We start from the raw sequence: 14233 nt of genomic DNA on the forward strand, positions 1-14233 counted from the left end.
TTTTCACCTTAATGGACGAAGGCTCATTCTTCGAAATACTATGTTTGAAGGAAATTACGATAAATTCGAATAATAAATTGAACATACTGGGTGCGGTGCGTGTTCGTTATGCAAATGAACGCTGAGGCCCCGCCCCCGAGATTCACGCCTCCCCCCATACCGGCTCCCGTGAAGCCAGCTTCCAGTCCGTTGTTCCCAGGCCCCTGACTCCATGTTTTCTCCTCCTCGACACTCTGGGTCTGATTTCTTTTGAATAAGGCTTTTCTTGATGGCTTAAGATAATGATATGTGGGCGCTGCATTTGACAGAGAAGGTTCCCTATAATGTCGAATGAAACAGTGTGCTGAGTGCACAGTCGTGCCAAACTATTTGTGACCCCATGGACTGTAACCCTACAGGCTCCTCTGTCCGTGGAATTCTCCAGGCAAGAATACTGCAGTGGGTAGCCATTCCCATCTTCAGAAGCTTCCCCAAGATCGAATCTGGGTCTCCCGCTTTGTAAGCGGACTCTTGACCTTGATGCTAATCGGTATTTGGAGAGGCAATGGCACACCACTCCAGTACTCTTGCCTGGAAAATCCAATGGATGGAGGAGCCCGGAAGGCTGCAGTCCATGGGGTCGCTGCGGGTCGGACACGACTAAGCGATTTCACTTTCACTTTTCACTTTCATGCATTGGAGAAGGAGATGGCACCCCACTCCAGTGTTCTTGCCTGGAGAATCCCAGGGACGGGGCATCCTGGTGGGCGGCCGTCTATGGGTTCGCACAGAGTCGGACACGACTGAAGTGACTCGGCAGCGGCAAACAATATTAAAAAAAAAAAAAAAGAAGAAAGAAAGAAATATGACTGCCAAAATAGGAGGGCCAGGTTCCATCCCAGGGTCATGAAAACTGTCCACTTCATTTGCTCAGTTCTGTCCGACCGGCTTTTCTGCTGCTGCCGCTAAGTCACTTCAGTCGCGTCTGACTCTGTGTGAACCCATAGACGGAAGCCCACCAGGCTCCACCGTCCCTGGGATTCTCCAGGCAAGAACACTGGAGTGGGTTGCCATTGCCTTCTCCAATGCATGAAAGTGAAAAGGAAGTTGCTGAGTCGTGTCCGACTCCTAGCGACCCCATGGACTGCAGCCTTCCGGGCTGCTCCATCCATGGGATTTTCCAGGCAAGAGTACTGGAGTGGGGTGCCATTGCCTTCTCCGACCGGCTTTCCTAACCGTCCCTAACTTCCGGAGCATGCGCAAACTCATGTCCACCGAGTCGGTGATGCTATCTAATCGTTTTTCCCAATGTCGTCCCTTTCTCCTCCTGTCTTGGATCTTTCCCGGCACTAGAAAAATCTCCTGGAAAACCCACTCACGATTATGAGAACCAAAGGCCAATCAATCTTACTGACCAATCAACCTGACCTGACCCTGAGAAATCTGTATGCAGGTCAATAAGCAACAGAACTGTACATTGAAAATCTGGCTGGTTCCAAATCGGGAAAGGAGAATGTCAAGTCTGCATATTGTCACCCTGCTTATTTAACTTATATGCAGAGTATATCATGTGAAATATCACGCTGGATGAAGCACAAGCTGGAATGAAGATTTCTGGGAGAAACATCAATAACCTCAGACATGCAGATAACACCACCCTTATGGCAGAAAGCAAAGAACTAAAGAGCCTCTTGATGAAAGTGAAAGAGGAGATGAAAGGGACATTGACTCATTATATAGCACCCACTGTCTCGGTGGTCATGTGTTTGAACCAGCCCCAGGAGAACTGTTTGGAGACGACTGAGCAAAGGAACTGGACAATTTTTATGACCCAGGGATGGAACTGGCTCCTCCTATATTGGTAGACAAATTTTGTTTTAAATTACTGATTAGAGTCACCCTGGTGGCTTAGACAGTGAAGAGTCCGCTTACAATAAATATGGGAGACCCAGGTGCACTCCTTGGGAAGAATCTCCTGGACAAGCTACCCACTTGGGTATGGCTACCAGGGAATGGCTACCCACTGCAGTATTCTTGCCTGGAGAATTCCACGGACAGAGGAGCCTGTAGGGTTACAGTCCATGGGGTCACAAATAGTTTGGCACGACTGTGCACTCAGCACACTGTTTCATTCGACATTATAGGGAACCTTCTCTGTCAAATGCAGCGCCCACATATCATTATCTTAAGCCATCAAGAAAAGCCTTATTCAAAAGAAATCAGACCCAGAGTGTCGAGGAGGAGAAAACATGGAGTCAGGGGCCTGGGAACAACGGACTGGAAGCTGGCTTCACGGGAGCCGGTATGGGGGGAGGCGTGAATCTCGGGGGCGGGGCCTCAGCGTTCATTTGCATAACGAACACGCACCGCACCCAGTATGTTCAATTTATTATTCGAATTTATCGTAATTTCCTTCAAACATAGTATTTCGAAGAATGAGCCTTCGTCCATTAAGGTGAAAAGATCTGCTACAACCTCTTCACTGGGACTGTTTTTTTTTTTCTTTCTCATCCTCAGTGTATTAGGAGTGCGCTTCCTCCCAACCGTCCGTGCCGAGAGCCGGTCCGGTATCCACACTCTCTTTCTCGGTCCTACTTGAGCTTGGTCTCCGGTACCACCGTGCGGACTAAGTCAAGTAGAACCAAGAAAGACAACGTTGCTTTCCCAACTAATTTTTGGAGGTCTTGTAAGACTAAACAAGACCAATATTTTGGTGTCAAAAAGCAGAACTTGGAAAATAACTGGTTTCGTCCGATTATTTTAGGCTTTGAAGCTTTCTGCGTTTACCATTTCGGATTTCGGGGTTTGGTCGTGGAAGTCAGTTAGTCGTGTACGACTTATTTGCGACCCCATGTACTATGCAGTCTGTGGAATTTTCCAGGCTAGTATAGTGGAGTGGTTAGCTTTCCCCTTTTCTGGTATCTTGCCAACCCAGGGATCGAACCCGCATCTCCTGCAATGCAGGCAAGTTGTTTACTCTGTGAGCCACGTTTTTGTCTTTTGTTTTTTTAATCCTAGAAGGCAATGGCACCCCACTCCAGTACTCTTGCCTGGAAAATCCCATGGACGGAGCAGCCTGGTAGGCTGCAGTCCAAGTCCATGGGGTCTCTAGGAGTCGGACAGGACTGAGCGACTTCACTTTCACTTTTCACTTTCATTCACTGGAGAAGGAAATGGCAACCTACTCCAGTGTCCTTGCCTGGAGAATCCCAGGGACGGGGAGCCTGGTGGGCCGCCGTCTGTGGGGTCACACATAGTCAGACACGACTGAAGCGACTTAGCAGCAGTTCACAGTTATTACTACTGGATTTAGTGGTATTCAACTTTCATAGTTGCATTATTCATATAGGTTCGTTTTCTTTGTTCACAAACTTAGGGAGGTAGGTCGTAAACTTATGTAGGTAGGTGTGTTCGTTCACTTCTCCCCCTCCCACCCCAGAATGTAATATTTGTAAAAGTCTGTAGAAGGTCTCAGGCTTCCCTGGAATACCGCTCAGCTGGTAAAACAGCAACCTTCCATGCAGGAGACCTGGGTTCGAGTCCTGGGTCGCAAAGATCCCCTGGAGAAGAGAACTACCCATTCCAGTATTCTGGTCTGGAGACTTCCATGCTCTCTATAGTTTATGGTTGTCATTTTAGACTCCCTATGAGAATTGCTGATCAAAGTGTGTATTTAACTTTTCAGTTCAGTTAAGTCGCTCAGTCGTGTCCGACTCTTTGCAACCCCATGAATTACAGCACGCCAGGCCTCCCTGTCCATCACCAACCCCAGAGTTCACTCAAACTCGCGTCCATCGAGTCAGTGATGCCATCCAGCCATCTCATCCTCTGTCGTCCCCTTCTCCTCCTGCCCCCAGTCCCTCCCAGCATCAGGGTCTTTTCCAATGAATTGACTCTTTGCATGAGGTGGCCAAAGTATGGGGGTTTCAGCTTCAGCATCAGTCCTTCCAATGAATATTCAGGGCTGATCTCCTTTAGGATGGACTGGTTGGATCTCCTTGCAGTCCAAGGGACTCTCAAGAGTCTTCTCCAACACCACAGTTCAAAAGCATCAATTCTTCGGCGCTCAGCTTTCTTCACAGTCCAACTCTCACATCCATACATGACCACTGGAAAAACCATAGCCTTGACTAGATGGACCTTTGTTGGCAAAGTAATATCTCTGCTTTTGAATATGCTATCTAGGCATAACTTTCCATCCAAGGAGTAAGTGTCTTTTAATTTCATGGCTGCAATCACCATCTGCAGTGATTTTTGAGCCCCCAAAAATAAAGTCTGACACCGTTTCCACTGTTTCCCCATCTATTTCCCATGAAGTGATGGGACCAGATGCCATGATCTTAGTTTTCTGAATGTTGAGCTTTAAGCCAACTTTTTCACTCTCCTCTTTCACTTTCATCAAGAGGCTTTTTAGTTCCTCTTCGCTTTCTGCCATAAGGGTGGTGTCATCTACATATCTGAGGTTATTGATATTTCTCCCGGCAAACTTGATTCCAGCTTGTGCTTCTTCCAGCCCAGTGTTTCTCATGATGTACTCTGCAAAGAAGTTAAATAAGCAGGGTGACAATATACAGCCTTGATGTATTCCTTTTCTTATTTGGAACCAGTCTATTGTTCCATGTCCATTCTAACTGTTGCTTCCTTTCTCAAAAGGCAGGTCAGGTGGTCTGGTATTGCCATTTCTTGAAGAATTTTCCACAGTTTATTGTGATCCATACAGTCAAAGGCTTTGGCATAGTCAATAAAGCAGAAATAGATGTTTTTCTGGAACTCTCTTGTTTTTTCGATGATCCAGTGGATGTTGGCAATTTGATCTCTGGTTCCTCTGCCTTTTCTAAAACCAGCTTGAACATCAGGAAGTTCACGGTTCACGTATTCCTGAAGCCTGGCTTGGAGAATTATGAGCGTTACTTTACTAGTGTGTGAGATGAGTGCAATTGTGCGGTAGTTTGAGCATTCTTTGGCATTGCCTTTCTTTGGGATTGGAATGAAAACTGACCTTTTCCAGTCCTGTGGCCACTGCTGAGTTTTCCAAATTTGCTGGCATATTGAGTGCAGCACTTTCACAATGTCATCTTTCAGGATTTGAAATAGCTCAACTGGAATTCCATCACCTCCACTAGCTTTGTTTGTAGGGATGCTTTCTAAGCCCCACTTGACTTCACCTCCAGGATGTCTGGCTCTAGATGAGTGATCACGCCATCATGATTTTCATTTATGTTTTGCCAATTTTTGCTTTTTCTCCAAAGACAGTGTACCGGTGCACACTCAACAGCGCTATATCAACATTTCGCGGTTTCACATGCCCAGCAACTCTTGGTGTTTTCAGGCTTTTAAAATTTTTGACCGTCTGGGACGTGTGCAATCCATCATTTAAAGTATTTGCATATAATTTCACTGTATGGAAGAGCCATCACTTGTTCAAATCAAAATTCTGGTGTTGGGCATGTAGATAGTTTCCAATTTTTCTGTTTTATAATCAAAGCAGTGGTTGTCCAATTACTTCCTCAAGACAAATTCCAAGAGTGAAAATGCCAGACTAAATGTTCCACACATTGAAATTTTAGATCCATATTGCCCACCTGTCACATAGAAAGATTTTACAATTTTAAATTCTTATCTACAGTATTTGCATACTTTTACTCCAAAATGCATTTCAAAAGCAGCTTTTTTAAAAAATCTAAGTTTTGTATATACTTAATATTTTCATTTTTTTGTTTGTTTTTTTTTTTTAATTGAAGTATAATTGCTCAGAATTTAATTTTAAAGGCCAAATGACACAAGGCTCTCAGAAGAGCAAAACTCAGAAATGCTTTTCCCCATCCCACTTCCCAGAAACAACCATTTTAAATCCTTAGCAGTTTCATCTCTTTGCTTCTATAACTCATAGTATGCTTGTACTGCTGTTTCTTCGTTTTGTTTTAAACTGTAGCAGACAGGCTAGATGCCCACTCTGATATCAATTTTTCCTCAACCTTCAGAGATAGCTTAGAATTCCTGAACCTTTCCAGGGTTCTGAAGCATTAAAATGTCCTTGTCCCCACTTGGCTGCTGTTATCTGCTCTCCCATTTTGTCAGTAAGAACATATCTTTTCTTTTTATTCCTTTACTGTCATTTAGTGGGGTTTTGTGGACAGAGTGGAGATAAATGGATATATTTAATCTGCCATATTCAACCTGAAATCCGAAGATCCTGTAGATTTTATTATCATTATTATTTGGCCACGCTATAGGGTTTGGGAGACCTTAGTTCCCCGTTCAGGGATTGAGCCTCTGCCCCTGCAGTGGAGTTCCAACCACTGGACTGTCAGGGAATTCCCGTTACTTTTAGAAAATTTTTAAAAACTTTGAAAACAATCAGAGTAGTATCTATGTTAGAAAGGCCTCTCTGAAAATCGGTTAACTCTTGGGACACAGATGGACGTCAAGAAACATGGAATCAGCTGAGCGCCCCCTACTGGAATATCTTGCCCAGAGAAGTCTGACTTTCCCTGGGGCCTCTTTGTTCAGGGCCCAGTGCTTCACAATCATGGCGGTCCACCAAAGGAGTTGGACAGTTTCTAAAAATCTTATGCCCAGGACTCCACCCTGGGCCAATTACATTTTTCTCTGTGTGTGTGGGGATTGGGCATCAGCATTTTTAAAGCTCTTAAGTGGTTCTGGAGGGCAGAGTCACTGTTCTTGGCTAAATGGATATATTTAATCTGCAGCAAAATGGCCACATCACTGGACAGTTTTCACTCTGTCATGGCGACTTCCTGCAGAGTATAAAATTGATGTGGAGTCCTGGTCAGAGAAAAATTTAATTGGCCCAGGGTGGAGTCTAGGATTTTTAGAATCTCCCCAACTCCTTTGGTGGACCACCACGAATGTGAAGCACTGGGCCCTGAACAAAGAGGCCCCAGGGAAAGTCAGACTTCTTTGGGCAAGATATTCCAGTAGGGGGCGCTCAGCTGATTCCATGTTTCTTAAGGTCCATCCGTGTCCCAAGTGTTACCGATTTTCAGAGAGGCCTTTCTAGCATAGATACTACTCTACTTGTTTTCAAAGTTTTAAAAATTTTTTCTAAAAGTAACGGGAATTCCCTGACGGTGCAGTAGTTGGGACTCCACTGCAGGGGCAGAGGCTCAATCCCTGAATGGGGAACTAAGGTCTCCCAAACCCTGTAGTGCGGCCGAATAATAATAATAATGATAATAAAATCTACAGTATCTTCAGATTTCAGGTTGAATATGGCAGATTAAATATATCCATTTATCTCTACTCTGTCCACAAAACCCCACTAAATGACAGTAAAGGAATCAAAAGAAAAGATACGTTCTTATTGACAAAACGGGAGAACAGGTAACAGCAGCCAAGTGGGGACAAGGACTCTTTAATGCTTCAGAACCCTGGAAAGGCTCAGGAATTCTAAGCTATCTGTGAAGGTTGAGGAAAAATTGATATCCGAGTGGGCATCTAGCCTGTCCGCTACACTTTAAAACCAAACGAAGAAAGAGTCATATAAGCATACTATGAGTTATAGAACGAAGTAGATGAAACTGCTAAGGATTAAAACGGTTTTTCTGGGAAGTGGGAACTGGGATGGAAAAAGAAGTCCTGGGTTTTGCTCTTCTGAGAGCCCTGTGTCATTTGGCCTTTAAAATTAAATTCTGAAAGCAATTATCCTTCAATTAAAAAATAAATTTTAAAAAAACAAATGAAAATTTTAAGTATATACAAAACAGATTTTTTTAAGAAAAAAGATGCTTTTGAAACACGTTTGGGAGTAAAGGTATGCAAATACTGTAGATAAGAATGTAAAATTGGACAGCCAGTGCTCTGAGCTACCAGCGTCAGGATAAGCCTTCCACATGCACTTCATTTGCTTACATGGCCTACAGTTCCCTAAGAGGAAGCTCACAATTTATATCCCAGCCAAAGAGATTTAAAAAAAAAAAAAAAAGAATGTAAAATTGTAAAATCTTTCTATGTTGACAGGTGGGCAATATGGATAAAAAATTTCAGTGTGTGGAACATTTAGTCTGGCATTTTCACTCTTGGAATTTGTTCTGAGGAAGTAATTGGACAACCACTGCTTTGAGTATAAAACATAAAAAATTGGAAACTACACGCCCTACACCAGAATTTTGATTTGAACAAGTGATGGCTCCTCCATACAGTGAAATTACATGCAAATACTTTAAATGATGGATTGCACACCTCCCAAACGATCAAAAATCCTAAAAGCCTGAAAACACCAAGAGTTGCTGGGCATGTGAAACCGCGAAATGTTGATATAGCGCTGTTGCGTGTGCGCCGGTACACTGTCTTTGGAGAAAAAGCAAAAATTGGCATCACATAAATGAAAAGTTAAATATACACTTTGATCAGCCATCCTCATAGGGAGTCTAAAATGACTCCCTTGAACTATGCAGTGCATGGAATTCTCCAGGCCAGAATACTGGATTGGGTAGCTGTTCACTTCTCCAGGGGATCTTCCAGACCCAGGAATCGACCCAAGTCTCCTGCATGGAAGGTGGAAAAATCTCCTGGAAAACCCATTCAGGATTATGAGAACCTTACTGACCAAAGACCAATCAATCTTACTGAACAATCAACCTTATTTGCCCCCTGAGAAATCTGTATGCAGGTCAAGAAGCAACAGTTAGAACTGGACATTGAAAACCAGGCTGGTTCTAAAGCGGTAAAGGAGAACATCAAGGCTGTATATTGTCACCCTGCTTATTTAACTTATACACGGAGTACATCATGCAAAATGCCATGCTGGATGAAACACAAGCTGGAATCAACATTGCCCAGTGAAACACCAATAACCTCCGAAATGCAGATGACACCACCCTTACGACAGAAAGTGAAAAAGAACTAAAGAGCCTCTTGATGAATGTCAAAGATGAGAGTGAAAATCTTGACTTAAAACTCAAAATTCAGAAAACGAAGATCATGGCATTCAGTCCCATCACTGCATGGCAAATAGATGTGGAAACAATGGAAACAGTGACAGGCTTTACTTTCTTGTGCTCCAAAATCACAGAGGACGGTGACTTCAGCCATGAAAGGAAAAGACGCTTGCTACTTGGGGAAAAAAAAGCTATGACCAACCAAGGCAGCATGTTAAAAAGCAGAGATATTACTTTGCCGACAAAGGTCCGTCCAGTCAAAGATACCGTTTTTCCAGCAGTCATGTATGGATGTGAGAGTTGGACTGTAAGGAAAGCTGCCGGCCGAAACATTGATGCTTTTGGACTGTGGTCTTGGAGAAGACTCTTGAGAGTCCCTTGGACTGCAGGGAAATCCAAGCTGCCCATCCTAAAGGAAACCAATCCTGAATATTCATCGGAAGAACTGATGTTGCCACTGAAACTCCAATACTTTGGCCACCTGCCACAAAGAACTGACTTATTAGAACAGACCCTGATGGTGGGCAGGACTCAAGGAGAGAGGAGGAAGGAGACGACAGAAAATGAAAAGATTAGATAGCACGGTGGATTCGAAGGACATGAGTGTGACGAAGCTCTGAGAATGGGTGATAGACAGGGAAACCTGAACTGCTGCAGCCCGTGGGGTTACGAAATACTAGGACGCGACTGAGAGAGTCAAGCGAGTACTCCAAAGCCTAACCTCATGACTGCACGTGATAAACACACAGAAAACCCTTGCGTATAGGAACCCCAGAAAAAACCCTGCCTCCAAACTTTCGTTCCTCAAGGTCTGTTTTTGAACACAACAATGTTGGTCTTGAAAAGACCTCCAAAAATTAGGTTTGACTTGCCCGTATTCTTCCCGTGGGCCTGACCAACCGAGTCTCAAGTACAAGACAAAAGACTCGGGGGACCACGGGAAGAATGACTAACTCACTGGGCCTGTGCCCATAGAGATGAGGGAACACTCACTCCTAACACAGTGAGGCTGAGTTACATCAAGTGTAAGTCCAGGTCAAGAGTTTGCAGCAGATCACTTCACGGAAGTGGATGAAGGCTCATTCTTCGAAATACTACGTTTTAAAGAAATCTACAATAAATTGTAATAGTAAATTGAAACTACATTGCGCGCAGTGCATGCTGGGTATGCAAATGAATGCTGAGTAACCGCCGCCGAGATTCACGCCTTTCCCCACCCCAGCTCCCTTTGAAGCCAGCTACCATTCCCTTGTTCCCAGACCCCTCTCTCCATGTTTTCTCCTCCTCGACACTCTGAGTCTGATTTCTTTTGAATAACGATTTTCTTGACGGCTGAAGCTAATGATCAGATCAGATCAGATCAGATCAGTCGCTCAGTCGTGTCCGACTCTTTGCGACCCCAAGAATCGCAGCACGCCAGGCCTCCCTGTCCATCACCAACTCCCGGAGTTCACCCAGACTCACGTCCATCGAGTCAGTGATGCCATCCAGCCATCTCATCCTCTGTCGTCCCCTTCTCCTCCTGCCCCCAATCCCTCCCAGCATCAGAGTCTTTTCCAATGAGTCAACTCTTCGCATGAGGTGGCCAAAGTACTGGAGTTTCAGCTTTAGCATCATTCCTTCCAAAGAAATCCCAGGGCTGATCTCCTTCAGAATGGACTGGTTGGATCTCCTTGCAGTCCAAGGGACTCTCAACAGTCTTCTCCAACACCACAGTTCAAAAGCATCAATTCTTCGGCGCTCAGCCTTCTTCACAGTCCAACTCTCACATCCATACATGACCACAGGAAAAACCATAGCCTTGACTAGACGGACCTCTTTGCTGGCAAAGTAATGTCTCTGCTTTTCAATATGCTATCTAGGTTGGTCATAACTTTCCTTCCAAGGAGTAAGCGTCTTTTAATTTCATGGCTGCAGTCACCATCTGCAGTGATTTTGGAGCCCCCAAAAATAAAGTCTGACACTGTTTCCACTGTTTCCCCATCTATTTCCCATGAAGTGGTGGGACCGGATGCCATGATCTTCGTTTTCTGAATGTTGAGCTTTAAGCCAACTTTTGACTCTCCTCTTTCACTTTCATCAAGAGGCTCTTTAGTTCTTCGCTTTCTGCCATAAGGGTGGTGTCATCTGCATATCTGAGGTTATTGATGTTTCTCCCGGTAATCTTGATTGCAGCCTGTGCTTCATCCAGCATGGCATTTCGCATGATGTAGTCTGCATAAAAGTTAAATAAGCAGGGTGACAACACGCAGCCCTGAGGTTCTCCTTTCCCGCTTTGGAACCAGTCTGTTGTTCCATGTCCGGTTCTAACCATTGCTTCTTGACCTACATACAGATTTCTCTGGGGGCACGTCAGGTTGATTGGTCAGTAAGATTGATTGGTCTTTGGTCAGTAAGGTTCTCACAGTCGTGAATGGGTCTTTGGGAGATGTTTCTGGTGCTGGGAAAGATGGAAGACAGGAGGAGACAGGGACGACTTTGGGTAAAACGATTAGATAGCATCACCGACTCGGTGGACATGAGTTTGAGCATGCCCCGGAAGTTAGTGACGGATAGGAAAGCCGGTCGGACAGAACTGCGCAAATGAACTGGACAATTTTCACGACCCAGCGACGGATCCGGGCCCTCCTATTTTGGCGGTCACTTTTTTTTTTTTTTTTTAATATGGTGATTCGAGTCACCCTGATGGCCTAGACAGTAAAGAGTCCATTTACAAAGTGGGAGACCCAGATTCGCTCCTGGGGAAGCATCTCCTGGAGAAGGGAATGGCTACCCACTGCAGTATTCTTGCCTGGAGAATTCCAGGGACAGAGGAGCCTGGAGGGCTACAGTCCATGGGGTCGCAAATAGTCTGAGCACGACTGAGTGCGTTCGGCACTCTATTTCATTCGACAATATAGTGAACCTTCTCTGTGTCAAATGCAGCGCCCCTATATCGTTATCTTAAGCCGTCAAGAAAAGCCTTATTCAAACGAAATCAGACCCAGAGTGTCCAGGAGGAGAAAACATGGAGTCAGGGGCCTGGGAACAAGGGACTGGAAGCTGGCTTCATGGGAGCTGGCGCGGGGAGAGGCGTGAATCTCGGGGACGGGGCCTCAACCTTCATTTGCATAACCAGCACGCACTGCGCGCAATGTAGTTTCTATTTATTATTTCAACTATCATAATTTTATCTAAAACGTAGTATTTCGAAGAATGAGCCTTCATCCACTTCCGTGAGAAGATCTGCAAACTCTTGACCCGAACTTACCCTTGACGCTCCTCACCCTCACAGTGTTAGGAGTGGCTCTGAGGTAGTCAGTATGTTCAGGGGCTCCGTGGTATAGCTAGGCTTACCCTTGCTTCTACCCTGCAAGAGCTCTTGGTGTTTTACCGAGGGCTCGGCCGGGTAGGTCCAAGCAAGGGCTACCAGAACTCTCCCAATTTTTGGAGGCCTTGTGTTAAACAAGGCTAACTATAGCTGTGTGGAAAAGCAGAATTTAAAAAGTGAAACCACTTTTCTATGCCTGCATCAGTTAAGACTTTTACGTGTGTTTATCTAGCGAAGTGAAGTCAGTCAGTCGTGTCTGACTCTGCGCGACCCCATGGGCTGTGGCCTACCGGGCTTCTCTGTCCGTGGGATTTTCCAGGCAAGAGTACTGGACTGGGTTGCCATTTTCTTCTCCAAGGGTCCGCTTACAGTGTGGGGAACGGAGGCTCGCTCCTGGGGAAGAATCTCCTGGAGAAGCTACCCACTTGGGTATAGCTACCAGGGAATGGCTACCCACTGCAGTATTCTTGCCTGGAGAATTCCATGCATAGAGGAGCCTGGAGGGCTACAGTCCATGGGGTCGCAAATAGTTTGGCACGACTGTGCACTCAGGGCACTCTGTTTCATTTGACATTATAGTGAGCCTTTTCTGTGTCAAATACAGCACTCCCATATAATTTTCTTAAGCCATCGAGAAAATCCTTCATTTGAAAGAAATCAGACGGAGAGCGTCGAGAAGACATGGAGTCAGGGGCCTGGCATCAAGGGACTGGAAGCAGGCTTCGCGGGAGCCGGGGTGGCAAAGGCGTGAATCTCGTGGGTGGGGACTCAGCGTTTATTTGCATAACCAGAATGCACTGCACGCAATATGTTCAATGTATTATTTGAATTTATCGTAGATTTCCTTTAAACATACTATTTCGAAGAATGAGCCTTCGTCCACTAATGTGAAGAGATCTGCTACAACCTCTTCACGGGGACTTACCCTTTTTTTGCTTCTCATCCTCAGTGTATTAGGTGTGAGCTTCTCCTCATCAGTACGTGCCCAGGCACAGTCCGATATCTTGAGCTTAAACTCTAGTATTGCCGTGCAGACTAAGTCAAGTAGGACCAAGAAAGAAAGAAAGAAATTTTACATTTGCCAGTGGTTTTTGGAGGTCTTATGAGCTTAAATAAGACCGATATTGTGTAGAAAAGTAGAACTTGGAAAATAAGTGATTTCGGGCGATTTTTTTAGATTCTTGAAGCTTTGTGTGTTTACCGTTTCAGATTGCCGGTTTGGCCTTTGGTGAGTTGAAAGCGAAAGTCGCTCAGTCGTGTCCCACTTTTTGTGACCCTATGTACTATGCAGTCCATGGAATTTTCCAGGCCTGACTACTGGAGTGGTTAGCCTTCCTCTTTTGCTAGGATCTTCCCAACCCAGGGATGGAACCCAGGTCTCCCACATTGTAGGCAAATTCTTTTCCAGCTGAGACACAAGGGAAGCCCAATGTCCATAAAACCACCACGGGGTTTTTCAGGGGAAGACAGGATGGCCGATTGGACATGGCTGAGCAAATAAACCAGCCAGATTTTTCGCTCCCCACGGACGGAACCCAGGCCTCGGATATTGGCAGACAGGTTTGTTTTTCTTTTCTTTTCTTTTTCTTTTTTTTTTTTTTTTTTTGCTGATTAGAGTTTCCCTGATGGCTTAGAGAGCCTGCTTTCAATGTGGTAGACCCAGGCAGTTCCTGGGGAAGGCTCTCCTGGAGAAGGGAATGGTTACCCACTGCAGTATTCTTGTCTGGGGAATCCCATGGACAGAGGAGCCAGACAGGCTCTGGTCAGACACGACTGAGCGACTTTCAGAGAGAGAGCCACCTGGGCAAAGGAGAACTCTTTTTGCGTGATCCCACGTTTCTGTCGCAGGTGTAATTGTCTTTGGGCTGTGCTTTGTTTTCTGTAGTGTCATTCACTCAGTCCTGTGGGACCGTTAGCCACCCTATGGACTGTAACCTGCCAGGCTCCTCTGTCTGTGGAATACTCCAGGCCAGAATCCTGGAGTGAGTTTCCATTCCCTTCTCCAGGGACTCTTCCCGACCCAGAGATCGAACCCGAGTCTCCT

This window comes from Bos javanicus, chromosome X, assembly GCF_032452875.1.
Source record: "Bos javanicus breed banteng chromosome X, ARS-OSU_banteng_1.0, whole genome shotgun sequence".
NCBI classification, from domain to species: Eukaryota; Metazoa; Chordata; class Mammalia; order Artiodactyla; family Bovidae; genus Bos; species Bos javanicus.